The sequence below is a fragment of the Galeopterus variegatus genome, unplaced genomic scaffold (assembly GCF_000696425.1).
Source record: "Galeopterus variegatus unplaced genomic scaffold, G_variegatus-3.0.2 Scaffold3055, whole genome shotgun sequence".
In the NCBI taxonomy this organism is placed as follows: domain Eukaryota; kingdom Metazoa; phylum Chordata; class Mammalia; order Dermoptera; family Cynocephalidae; genus Galeopterus; species Galeopterus variegatus.
The window spans coordinates 31,218-45,424 of NW_007729166.1; the positions used below are offsets into that span (position 1 = coordinate 31,218).

Genomic DNA, 14,207 nt, shown 5'->3' on the forward strand with positions numbered 1-14,207 from the left:
GCCCCCCGCCCGCGCGCGGCCCCCGCTGTCCGGCCGGAGCATCCTGTGAAGTGGAGGTGCCGCCCGCGTCGGTCCCCGCGGCGCCTGCTGGGCTCGCCGCCGCCTCTCACGACCGGCCCGCCGCGGGGCGCGCTCTCTGCGCCGGAACCCCGGGACCTGGGGATCCCGGAGACCTAACTCCGGGCGCCTTCCCGCCTGGGCTGACTCCCCTCTGAGGCCGTTCCCGCACGGCCCTCCTCTGTCCGTTCTCTCTCCGGTTTGGTGGCTTCGCCGCCGGAGGCTGGCCCCGGGCGTTTGCATCTGAGCGTGGCAGTCACGCGGGGCCTCTGCAGATCCCGTGCTTCTCTCCCCGGGGTCCCGCGTTCTGTCCAGTGACTGCGACCCCTGTGCCCCGGGTCGCACCGTGGGGACACTAACAGACTGGAGCGAAGCCGAGCTTTCCCGACAACTTACTGAGCAGGGGGCCTTTTACCTATTTCGTCATGAAAAAAGCCGTTTTCTTAACCTCTTACGGGGCGTGTTGAAAATGGTTTGTCCGCGCTCGTGAGGTCACAGGAGCTGGAGGAGAGCGACCTGGGGTTGCGGATCTCCAGAATGCCCCGACCCTGCGGGCCTGGCACCCGGAGACGACGCTTGAGGAGTGTGTCTTCGCTGCCCTGGCCCTTCCAGACAGGGAAGAACTGTTTACAGGAGGAGATACTTAGGGTGCAGGTGGAATCCCTCAGTGGGCAGGCCTCAGGGTTGTCTTTTATTTTATTTTATTTATTTATTTATTTATTTATATTTAATTTAATTTAATTTAATTTAAAGATGACCGGTAAGGGGATCTTAACCCTTGACTTGGTGTTGTCTGCACCACGCTCTCCCAAGTGAGCCATTGGTCGGCCCTTCAGGGTTGTAACTAGAGGAAAAAGACTCGCAAGCAGGTCAGAGAAGTGAGACCGGGCGAAGTTAAGCCTGAGAGGTAGACTTGCAGGGGAGAGGCGAGGGTCCGAAGAACGGCTTGCCGGCTTGCCCGTCGGAAGAAGGCAGGATGAGCCCTTTCTTCGGGGAGCTGGCAGGGCTGTGCGCTGAAGCGTCCTTGGAGGGCGCTGCAGGACGGAGGCGGCGGCGCGGCGGGGGTCCCTGTCCCAGCCAAGACTGGTAGAGAGTCCGCGAAGGTACTGTCTGAATGAGTCAGGTGTCAGGAGAAAAATGGAGATGCCACCAGGTCTACTCTTGGCAACGGTTTGAGTGTCTGTGCATGGTTACTCCAGAGTGAGGTAAGAAATGTGAACCAGGGGCCTTTCATAAAGTCTTGCAGCTGTCCAGTGGTTTCTGCTGGACGTTAACCTTTAGCTCAGAAAACTTCTGTTACCATATTGTTTTATTTTTTTCAGTTTTGGTAACTTTCTTTGGAAAATCTGTAATGATAGGGCAGGTAAATTGAGTAAGAGGAAGGAAAAGATTTTTATTTTCTGCGTGTTTGTAGGTTCCACGAACACAGGGAAGCTCAGACAGGCAAGAGTTTGAGTAGTTAAGAGAGACAGAGTGGGCTCCCCTGTAAGCTTGAGCTGTTCCTGCCTGGACCTTTTACATTTTCAATCTTTCAGATTTCTTGAGTGATGCTACTAAGTGGAAGAGAAACAAGGTTAAAAAAATCTGTAATCTTGAAAATAGAAGAGGAGTGTGGAGATTCATTTAGTGACGTACCTTTCCTACACTTAGGCCATAACGTAGTTTGGGTATCGCTTACATGCACCCAAATGACCCACTAAAATCGCAGGGACGGAGCCATAGGAAGATGAATTGTAAAGTCTGTAGAGTGAAAGCAGCATGTATGTAATAAATAACAAACCTAATATGTGCAATAATACATACGTATCATTCACAACCGAATGAGCAAGGCTGTGTTCCAGTGAAACGTTATTTATAAAACCAGGCAGCTGGTGGTAGTTTGCCAGGGCCAGCCTTAGGGTATCATCCTCCCACCCACATGCCATTACTTTTGTATATTTTTCCGTTTGACTGTGTCCAATACCTTTTAGACAGGTCAGTGATATTAATGATTAACATTCTGAATGTTTGCTTTGTTGACTGGTTTCTTTGTTATCCTATCCTCTTACACTGTCTGCATTTTAACCCTCTTCTCCAACTTCCTTTTAAACATTTTTTTCCAACAAATACTTGATATTCTGAGGGAGGAATAAAAAAGCAAATTAGGTTTGGAATATGCCCTTAGCATATGTAATATGTGAGATAACACATATATAAACACACGATGGTAGATTACAATGATGTCTTAAGTTACTGTTTAAGTTCTTTGCCATCATATAGTACTTTCATATTTTTTTCTTACATAGATTTTGATGTTTACAGTCACTGAGTGATAGGAGGTTAAATGTTATAATATTCCTTTTTTTTTTTTTTTTTTTGAGGGAAAAGGTAGGTGGGAAAGACAAGGCTTGGGAAGGTTAAGTTATTTGACCAAGGTCAGACATAGTAAAAGTGCAGAATTCTTGGGCCGGCCCGGTGGCGCACTGGATAGTGCGCCGCTTGGGAAGCGCGGCAGCGCTCCCGTCCGAGGGTTCGGATCCCACGTACAGACCGGCTCCCGCTCACTGGCTGAGCGAGGCGCGGGAGCAACGCAGAGGCTTGCGATTCCGTCGCCGGTCCCCGGTCCGGTGCGGGGGCAACACTGAGGGTTGCAATCCGTTGCCGGACACGGAAAAAAGACAAAAAGACAAAAAAAAAAAAAAAAAAAAAAGTGCAGAATTCTTGAACTGGTCAATAGTATTTACTGACCTGTCCCCAACTAAATTCTTCTTCTTATTATTTTTTTTGTCTTTTGTCTTTTTCCGTGTCCGGCAACGGATCGCAACCCTCAGTGTCGCCCCCGTACCGGACCGGGGACCGGCAATGGGATCGCAACCCTTGGCGTTGCTCCCGCGCCTCGCTCAGCCAGTGAGCGGGAACCGGTCTGTATGTGGGATCCGAACCCTCGGGCGGGAGCGCCGCCGCGCTTCCCAAGCGGCGCACTATCTAGTGCGCCACCGGGCCGGCCCTCCAACTAAATTCTTAAATGAAGCGACCCTCCCTGGGTAGCCCACTCCAATTGGTAGGCTGGGTTTTAGGAGGCTTTTCTTTCAGTTCATCTGCAGTTGCCTCCTTATGAGTGTTACTTTTAGGGCCACGTGGAACAAATCTATTCTTATTCCTTTTTTTTTTTTTTTTTTGTGACCGGGAAATTGGCTTGCTGTCGCCCGCACCGCGCTCAGCCAGTGAGCACACCAGCCATCCCTATATAGGATCCGAACCCGCTGCGGGAGCACCGCTGCGCTCCCAGTGCCGCACTCTCCCGAGTGAGCCACGGGGCCGTCCCTCTATTCCTATTCCTGATGGCAAATCTTCAGATGTTTGAAGAAAGCCATCATGTTTCCCTGTGACACAAGTTACAAACTGGTGCTCATGGATCGAATAGGGCCTGCCCAGCTTACACAAAAACTTAAATTGGAAGCCAGCTGATACAAATGGGGAGATTTCACATGACAATTTCTGTCTTGAGAAAAAATTACAGGATTTGGCGATACAGAGCTCACATTTCTATCTTTCTTTTTTTTTTTTTTGGTGGTTGGCTGGTATGGGGATCCAAACCCATGACCTTTGTGTTAGAAGGCTGCTCTCTGACTAACTGCAGAGCTCACATTTCTGATGCCAGTAATCTCCCTTAAGTGCTAGATACACTCTTCATCTTGCTAAAGTCCCTGCCTGCTGGCTTCGCTCATTTACTTGACTTTCAGTGCCTCTGTGGTCAGAGATTGCCATCCTTGTGTAGGTCTTCTGTTCCGTGGTCGAAATATTCCCATGTTCTTCAGATGTCTCTATTCGACAGTTTCAAATCCTTTCACCAACTTCTTAGTCCTCTGTCCCCCATTTCCTTTGTTAATGGCCCTCTCAAGTCTTAAAGCATGGCATCCCGCAGAGAACACAGTATTCAGTCAGTATACAAGTGCACTGGCAAAGTGCAGAGTAGAGAAACCTTCCCTCCTCTGTTTTCCACATGCTACTTTGTTAAAAAAGAAAAAAAAAAAAAAGTAAAACAAAAAACCAAGGTGATAGGTGGTTTTTTTAAAAGCAGCCATATACTCTTGACTCTGAAATTATCGTCAACTAAAATCACAACTCTGTGTGTGTGCAAGTGTTGTTGTTAAACTAACTCATTTCTGTGTAGTTTTGAGGTCTAAGTTCTGAACTTTGTCACTGTTATTTCATCTCAGATATTCCAGAGTGATAGAATTGTTTTGTATCCTGGGTTTTCTTCCAATATTTAACTCACTCCTCCCAGCATGAGTTCTTTATTTAAGTAGAGCTGTAAAATATAAAAGCACTGTGGCTTAGAATGGAGAAAATACTTAATGAGGTCCTAAACCATCATTAATGGATTCAATGGAAAATTAAGGGGGGCCTTAACGGGAAGTATTATACATGAAATCTTGGAGATGAAACGAGGAGGAGCAGCCATGCTGCCTTGAGTTGGTATGTCAGTGAAGTTTTCCCCCCAATAAAACAAAATGTACATAAGTGTTTTGTGGGTGCGAAGCAGGTGTAAATCAGTGAGGTCCTAGAATCTAAAAGGATCTTTGAGGTCATCTAGTCTACCCTTTAGTTTGAGTTAAAGAAGGACGAGGAGTTTATGAGTCATGAGAACCAAGGAATTGTGAAGTTAGGGGACCTGATGAATCTGAAAGATGGTAATGATAAAGGGACAGCCAGACTTGAGTCTCAAGTTGAATTCACCCATGAAGGTTGAAGTGGGATACCTGAGTCACATGTTGATTCAAGTAGGACTAAGTAAACTTTGCTTCAGTTTCTCCAGCTCATCTAGGAAGGCCCAGGCCCTTATGACTTCAGTGGTATACTGCCACAACATAAAATAAAAATCACGTTTTCTTGTGAAACAGAAATGTTAGATTAGTTTATACTCTAGGCACTTCAACATCAAGTTGACGGTTCCAGGAAAATGTGTTAACAAAATCCATTTGAATACCTTATTTAAAGAACGTGTTTTTATACCTCTCCCCTCCCTTTTAAAAATAATGCAGTCTCATTTTTAGGAGGGACAGTGAAAAATGAAGAATGCAGAGATCGCCTATAATTCCATAATCTAGAAGTGCCACTGTTGATGTTTTTGCTTCTTTTGGTTTTCTATTCAGAAACATGTACATATGCATTTTAAACATTTTGTATCATACTGGACATTTGGTTTTGTATATATATTACAAAGAATGCTGAGATGATTGTGTCTTTACATGCAAATCTTTGTCCATCTAGGGTACATCCCTGAAAGCAAAATCAGGAAGTAAAAGATTTGAAAACTTTAAAGACTTGTTATAAATGACAAATTTTCAGTCTACTAACATGATACAAGACTACCTGTCACACTGTAGCTGCCAGCGTAGTTCAGCGATGTACTGTTCTTTATTAACTTTATTTCATTGTCTTAGTATGAACATTCCTGAAGTTAAATCTTTTTTTCTCATTCAACATTGTTTCTTAAGAATAATTTCTGGAAGTGGAATTTCAGGGTCAGAGGAGAGACACAGTTTCAGCGCTTTTATTTATTACCTACTGCCAAATTGTGCTCCAGAAAAGTGTGCCAATTTTCAGTCCCAGTGGCAGAGTGTGGGAATGTTTACCCTGGATTTTGGCAGCTATTGTAATTTTACAATGCTGATTTTTAGGTGGAAAATGTCTTGTTTGAGATGTGTGTTTCTTTGATTGCTGGGAAGGTTGAATATTTAGACGTGTTTATCACATGAACCCCTTCTTTTTGTGTAGCTTCCTGTTTCTCTCTGACCACTGTTGTGTTGCCTTTACTTCTTTTCTCCCTGTCATGTTGCAAATGCTTCCTCCAGGCTTTTAATCAAATCTAAGCTTTTGTTTTCCTATGAATATATAGAAGCCCTTGATTCTTATGTAGTCAAATCTGTTGATCTTTTCTTCTATGGATTCCGCTCTTGCTTAGATTCCTAGAAAAGTGGCTATACTTACCTTGAGATGAAATTACGTGTATGTTTTCTTTTTCTTTTTATGGTTCAGTTATACAATTAACGCTTGAATTCATCTGGGACTTATATCTGTATTTGGTTTGTCATGCAGGAATCTGACTTATTTTTTTTCCAAATAGGTAATTGTCCCATTATTTGTTGAAAAATCTAGTGTGTTCTACTTTGAAGTGGCTGCAACAGATAATATTTCTTAATGACAAAAGTAATACAAGCTTATCTAGAAGTGAATGAAGACAAGTGTCTGAACGAACAGTAGTGGACAAGTGAGAAGCAGTGTGCAGTTCTCTAGTTCCCATAGACCTGCTTTGCATCTGGGCTCCTCGGCTTGCTTACTGTATTGCCTTGAACGAGTTACGTAACCTCAGTGGTTCACCACTTTGTCATCTGTAAAGTAGAAGTAACAATACTGACCCCCATGTGGCTGATGAAATGAGATAATATGTGGAAGTGTGTTATCTAGAGTATGTGCCTGGCACATTGTAAATATAAATGAATAGCAGTTGTAAAAAAGTCCCCCATCCCCCATCTTCCAAGGGTGTGTCATGAAGACTTCCTACATGAATTGAGGTATATTGATGTTCATCTTCCTTAGTTATCTGTAATTACTATGCATTGATTCAGATGCTGTCAGTCTGAATGGAGATTGCCATCTACTCTGTTAAACCAAGGGTTTTAGAATTAGAACTTGTGCTCTGCATTAAAATCACCTGGGAGGGCTGGCTGGTTAGTTCATTAAGGAAAGCATGGTGCTGATAACACCAAGGTCAAGGGTTCGGATCCCCATACTGGCCAGCTGTGCCAAAACAAACAAACAGCATAAAATCACCTGGGAACTTTGTCAAACTGCAGGATCCTGGGCACCACACTTGAGAATTTTGACTTAATTAATGTAGTGTGGGCCTGGGTTTATTGTTTGAAAACATTAAGTGAATGTGAGTCTGATTTGTACCCCTAGTTAAAAACTGGTGAAACAATTCAATTTTGATTTGTGGGAAATTATCAAATTGGTAGGAAGGGAAACATATAGGCAGTAGCATAATTTTCAAATTGAGGACGCATCCTGGGAGTTGAGACTTCTGGGCTCAGGATTATTGCTGATTAAACAAACAGGTGAGTTGGCATCATCAATAATCTCAATTTACTTGTTAATACCTATATTCAATTGAGCAGCGGAAGGAATGTTTACTACTTTTTAATAGATCTGCAACATAACCAGTGCCACTGTAGACAGGCCCAAGTACAAAATGGCGCTGCCCACCTCCTTTCCTCCACTCCCTTTACAAGAAGTCCTGACTTAAACAGAAACCCCTTTTGCTTCCGCAAGGACAGTTCTCCACCCCATCCACATTAGCATAATGACCCTCCTTGATGGTATCAGCCAGCCCTTGATGCACTATATAAGCTCTACCACCCCCACACCTTGTGCTGTCCCCCATTTTCAGGGCAGCCCTGGGCTGTTCCCTACTTTGAGCGCAGCCTGGTAGATTCTTTTCCTTTAATAAAGCTTGAACGGTACATGGCACCTCAGCTCACTTTCTTTCATTATGGTGCCGAAACTCGGGAAGGGTTTTGGCCAACACTGTGGACGATCCCCTCTCTTGGGGTGATAGGCCCTGGGCCGCCCTTCCCGGACCTGCCGAAACCAGATGCCTCCAGTACTGTCGCTCCTTTTGCCGTTTCAGACCAACGCATCCGACACTGGCCTCAGTTCAGGGTGAGTCCATGGGTCTGTCCTGCCTACTTCTACAGTTCCCCTGACTACTCTCTCTACGGCTCACGTCTCTAAGAAAGCCCAGGTGCCTGGCCAAGGGAACTCTTCTCGTGCCTCCCAGCTATTGGAGGATGCTTCTCTAGCTGGTCAGTTGGCTTTTCTCTTGAAAAGAAGGTGGGCACCAAAGAGGATGCTCTTTGCTGACAGTCTTCTTCTACCAGGACTGACTGCCCTTTCTTACCCTCTACATGGGATCCTCACGATCCAAACCTCCACGCTCTATGCCCTTGGGCTGTCTCCTGGCCAATTTCTTGGCCTCCAGGGAGACATTGAACCTAAACGTCTCTGTTTTCTCCTGCACTCCGCTCTCTATGCCTCTGGGCTGCTCTATGCCTCTGGGTCGTCTCCTGGCCAATTTCTTGGCCTCCAGGGAGACATTGAACCTAAACGTCTCTGTTTTCTCCTGCACTCCGCTCTCTATGCCTCTGGGCTGCTCTATGCCTCTGGGTCGTCTCCTGGCCAATTTCTCGGCCTCCAGGGGGACATTAAAACTTGAACGTCTTGTTACAATGGATCCCAGTGGTCACAAGATGGCACTTGATTTAGACACTCACTGAAATGGTAAAAGCTGTAGAGATTCCTTGCTCAGGCCTTTTCCTATCTCTGAACGTGTTCTTCTCTCTGCCAAAACTGTCCTATGTCTCACATTCTCCTAGCTCATGCTCGAGTTCTCCTTCCAGACTCGGATCAATTTCCTGATCCATCGGCCCTCCACATTTCTCTCTCTTCCCCACACCTGGCCTCCAGAAGCTCATCCTCAGCCCAGCTCCTCCCCTTCTCCCCCTTCGTCAGGTAACAACCCTGTCTCAGCTCCAGCTTTTTGTAAAAAGCCATGAAGTGGCTGGGATGGAAGGAATTGTCCAAGTCCATGGACAGGGAGCAGGTCTGGATGGCAGCTCAGGTCCATGCTCAAAATCATACGCGGCCTGTGGGAGCTGTTGCTATTCCTTGCATGGACCCAAATTGGAACTACCAGGCCAGCCATGGGGCTCAGGATCTCCAGGATAACATGATCTCACACCTACTTCACAGCTTCCAAAATGTTACTCACAAGAGAAATCACACAGAGATCCACTGAAAATCCCAGTGAGTTCCTAACCCGCCTCTCTGAGGCTTTACATGAATACACATGTATAGACCCAAACTCCCCTGCAGGCCTGGCCCTCTTACACTCTCATTTCATTACCCAACAGCCCCTGATATTCAAAAACATATGAAAGAGATCAGGCCAAATACCAGCTCCTGGCTAATGCCATCTGTGGCTCACATATTCCAAAGCCAGCTACCTCAAGAGGCAAGCCACTCGGAAACTGTTTCAAAGGCGGTCAACCAGGCCACCCGGCATGGGCCTGTTGTCCCCGTCCTCACTACAAATGGCCAGGTCACTGGGGGATTGACTTTGCCACTCATCTGAGAGGGAGTGGCCCAGTCCCCAACCTACAGCCTTTGGCTTCATGGCCATCCCTATCATAGCTTCTTGGCTTTGCCCAGAAGGAGGACTGACGATGCCCAGGGCCTGAGGCCCCCACGGAGATCACCATGCGTGAGCCCACAGTAACTCACCTCAAGGCAGGTAAGCCAATCTCTTTAGTCATCAGTATGGAGGCCATTTACTCTACCCTTCCTGAATATGCAGGACAAACAACCCCATCCTCTATCACAATAGTAGGGGTCATGGGATCAGAATACTGCCCATAGATCACTCAAACCCTTTCCTACACCATACATCACACTCAGTTCACACAGAAATTTGTAATAATTCCTCAGTGCCCAGCCCCCTTACTGGGATGGTACATTCTCTTCAAATTCAAAGCTACTCTTACCCTAAATACTTAAACTCCAGCTACAATACTCCTGTTACAGGCTGCACCCAGACCTGGCCCCTGGGGCTTCCACCTTCTCCTCTCCCTCAGACAATGTCAGTCCCTAGTATGGGACCCTTCTTCTCCCTCCATTGCTTCGCACCATTCCCCTATCCTTGTTAAATTGCTGAACTTCTCTTTGTTCCCTAATGTCCCACAGTACCCCATCGCTAACAAACACCCAATAGGCTTAAAACTCATCATATACAAACTCCTTTCTTCTCATCTCTCATGGCCTGCCCACTCGTCTTTTAATACACCCATCCTTCCAGTTATAAAGCCTAACGGCTCATACCATTTAGAACAGGATGAATCTTGACATGCGCCACTCCCAACAACTTACTGGGACAGTACTACCTCAGGGGTTTCAGGAAAGCCCCCACTTCTTCAGCCAGACCTTAGCTCAAGACTTATCTGAACTTCCCCCGCAACCTCTAGCACTTTAATACAATATGTGGATGACCTCCAACTTTGTAGCCCCTCCTGTGAGGATTCACAGGCCCACACTGTTGCTCTCCTTAATTTGCTGGCCTCCAGGGGATATCTAGTGTCCCCAGCAAGGCCCAGATTTCCTGTCCTTCAGTTCAAGAGTCTAATTTCTGAACTCCCTACTCCTACCACAAAGGATGAAATCCTTTCTTTCTTTGGGCTTGCACGGTATCTTTGCCTATGGATGCCTATGGATTTTGGTGTGCTAGCAAAACCACTTATGGGCAGCCAAAGGGGATCCTGCCATTCCTTTAGATCCCACAAAGCCCATTCATTCTCCCTTCCAGCAATTAAAAGCAGCTCTCCTCGCAGCCCCAGCTCTCTCTGTTCCAAACGTATATCATCCTTTTTTCCTATATGTCACCAAAACCCAAAGATTGGCAGTCGGGGTTTTGGAACAGAAGGCAGGAGATATTTTCTCCCTGGTTGCATACCTCTCTAAATAACTAGACACCACAGTTCGAGAATGGGCCCCTGTTTATGGGTCTTGGTGGCAGCCGTCCTTTTAGCACAAGAAAGCTCTAAACTAACTTTTAAACAACAAATAGTCAAGACCTTCTCAGCCATAAGGCCAAGTCAATTCTCTACCTTTCCCGCCTACAACTTATTCACCTTACTTTAATTGAAAACTCCCAGTTATCTTTTAAACCTTGCCCTCCCTTAAAATCCAGCCACTCATCACAAAACACTCATGACCCTTAGAACACAATTGCATGGAGGCTTTAGACCACTTTCTCAATCCCTTTCCACACATCTCCCCGCATGCCATTACACAGTTCATAGATGGGAGCGCCACCTCCACGCCTGCCCCCCAGGCAGGTTATGCTGCAGTAAATCTAACACAAGCTATTGAGCCTGCACAACTCCCAGAGGTTGGGGTTATTGCAGAGGACACCAAACCTCCAATGGCCCCATAGCCCAGGGAAACAAACTGGCGGATCTAACCGCAAACCAGGCTGCTCAATCACCAGGCCCCCACTCTTCCTGTCCTGCTCAGGTCCTTCTCGTGGCCTCTATGCCCTGATCCTAATATACACACCAAGAAATACAACACCTCCAACAGTTGGGAGCACAGAGAAAGGACAACTGCTATACTCTCTCTGGTTGCTATGTCCTCCCTACCACACAAGCTGAGCAATCTTTTAGATTTCTTTTAGATTTCTATAATTCAATTTATATAGGCCATGAACTCCTACTATGCCTTTTTCAGCCCTTATATTACTCTCCCCACAAAAGGACATGCTATCTTCTAACATTAGTAGATACCTTTTCAGGTTGGATTGAGGCTTTTCCATGCACTTCAGAGGATGCTACAGCAGTAATGCGTGCTTTCACCTCAAAAATCATCCCTCATTTTGGCCTACCCACCAGTCACTCACTCACCTATGGGCTGCCCTCTGCAAGCTCAGAGGCCTCAGCCCCTTTGAGCTTATGTATGGTAGGCCCTTCACTCTCACACCTCTCCCTTCCAGCTCATCACCTTTAGGCAAGTATCTCCCTACTCTTTCACTCATTAGGGATCTTAGGGAACAGGACAACCTTCTATTACCTCATCCTTTCCCCACCACCCTCTCAGACTTTAAACTGAGCCCGGGACAGCAAGTGTATGTTAAGACCCGAATCCCAAAGCCACTCTCGCCATGTTGGGAAGGGTCTTATACAGCACTTCTCGCCACCCCACAGCAGTAAAAGCACTAGGAAAGGCCCCCGTGGTATCACTTGTCCTTGGTAAAACTAGCACCTGAGACTTTACTCTAAGAATCTGTTAACACCAAGCCAGAGGGATCCCCCTGCTAAACCCCCAACCCGACATCTCCTCACACTTCATCCATTTTAGGACCCACAAAACTGAAAATCTCCAGGTCCTTTGCTCTTCCCCCAATCCCAGAAAAAGTATGATCTTTCCCCTGGCGATTATCCTCTCACTCTTGCAGGCCCGCTTCACGTCCTTTGCACAGAGCTACTATTATATGTTCTAGTACTTGCTACAGGATTGGCAGCAGCCCCCCAAAAGAGTGTAACATTATAGGAAGATTTCTCCTGGCACTTCTTTACCTCCTATTGGTAGGATGCTTCTTAGCAATTTCATAGTTGCAATGTGCCCTTTAAATTCTTTTGGCTCCCTAACCCTTTGCACACTTCCCATGTTTTTCCTCCTATCTCAGTGCTCCCCCTTACCTGGAACATGGAAGTTCCAGGTCCGCAGGGATGATGCAGTCCTTAGGAATCAGACTGGTCCCTGAGTGACTCATCTGTCTCCCACTTCGTGAGAAACTTTTTGTGGTCACCCCCCTCCCTGTCGATGCAGCCCACAATGTTTCCACGAATGTCTCTTCGCTTTCCTCTAATCTCACCTCAGTGCGGACTGTCAGCGTTATGCGGGGCCTGCCCACACTCTGCCTAACACCAAACGCTACCACTCACTTACCCCCTCCTTATCCATGTCCTAAAACCGAAATATATTTCCTTTGTAAAACTACGTTATCCTGCTGCCTGCCCCCTAACACGATTTCTTGCATATTCTTTTGGCTCATCCCTGACATCACCCTCCAGACAGACAGAGAGATGGAGATGGGACTGGGACTAACTTCGGCCCTCCCTCTCAGGAAGTGCCTCCCACCCCTGGAGGGCACTAATTGTACCTTTTAATTGGGGCAGGGATCCATCCTGCAACTGGGACTGGCATAGCGGGCCTTGCTACTGCCTCTCAATTCTATCAAAAACTCTCAGAAGTGTGCCAGCCCCGTGGCTCACTCGGGAGAGCACGGCGCTGATAGCGCCGGGGCCGTGGGATCGGATTCTATATAGGGATGGCTGGTGCGCTCACTGGCCGAGCATGGTGCAGACCCCACTGTGCCAAGGGTTGCGATCCCCTTACTGGTCAAACAAACAAACAAAAACTATAGATAGCATCTCCTCCCTCCAGTGACAGGTCACCTCACTCGTGACAGTGGCTTTACAGAACCGTCGGACCCTTTACTTCCTTACAGCTGAGAAGGAAGGCACCTGCCTTTTCTTGGGGGTGGAATGCTGTTATTATGTAAATGAGTCCGGGTAATCCAAAACAACTTAAACCATTTCACTGAACCCTTGGATACCCTGCCTTATGCCCCTACTAGAACCCCTAACTGTGCCTCATCCTACTTTTTGGTCCCTGTCTCTTTTCGTGTTTCTCTAATTTCTTGCAGGAACATATGCAGGCTTTCACCAACCAAAAGGTTGCTGAATTGTCCCTGCAAGGAGGATATCAGCCCCTCAGAATCAGGGAACCTTCCCCGGAGGAATACAGCCTCCCCACATGAAACTAATACCCTGCCACCTAAATCTTTTATTTTTTCCATATCTTCACCCATATCCAGCAGAAAGTAGCTTCAGAAGAATGAGACCTCCACCCTTTTCCCCTTTTTCCTATGCTTAAAAGGCAGGAATAATAGATCTGCAACATAACCAGTGCCACTGTAGACAAGCCCAAGTACAAAATGTCGCTGCCCACCTCCTCCCCTCCCTTCACCCCTTCCCTTTATGAGAAGCCTCCTGCCTTAAACAGAAACCCCTTTTGCTTCTGCAAGGACGCAGTTCTCCACCCCGATCCACATTAGCATAATGACCCTCCTTGATGGTATCAGCCAGCCCTTGGCGCACTATATAAGCTCTACCACCCCCACACCTTGTGCTGTCCCCCATTTTCAAGTCAGCCCTGGGCTGTTCCCTACTTTGAGCGCAGCCCGGTAGATTATTTTCCTTTAATAAAGCTTGAATGGTACCCGGCATCTTGGCTCACTTTCTTTCACTTATCGAAAAGCTCCTTTTATGTATTTTGTGATTTATCTGCTAGTGTCATTTGTGGAACACCTCTGTTCTTAAAAATCTGCTCTGGAACCCACAGAATGCTTGTTTTTCCCTTTCTGAAAGTCCTTGTAGTAGGATGGCTCAATTCTGGTTCTCTGATTGTACCATGACTTGACTCTCCACTCAGTATGTCAAGGCACAATCAATTTTTCACATTTGATTTTTTTTTTTTTTTTTTTTTTTCCTTTT

The 14,207-nt window shown here is 46.5% G+C and overlaps 1 protein-coding gene across 2 annotated transcripts in view; it reads left to right on the forward strand.

Annotated features, from left to right (window-relative positions):
* The window catches only part of EXTL3 (exostosin-like glycosyltransferase 3), a 65,029-nt gene that overhangs the window by 765 nt on the left and 50,057 nt on the right, over window positions 1-14,207 (forward strand). The window contains exon 1 of one of the 2 annotated variants that reach the window (XM_008583826.1): window positions 1,168-1,262. The exons of the other annotated variant lie outside the window; for it this stretch is intronic. The gene's annotated coding sequence lies outside the window, so the exon portion shown is untranslated. Of the gene's footprint in view, window positions 1-1,167; window positions 1,263-14,207 lie in introns of those variants that run through there. 2 annotated transcript variants of the gene reach the window in all.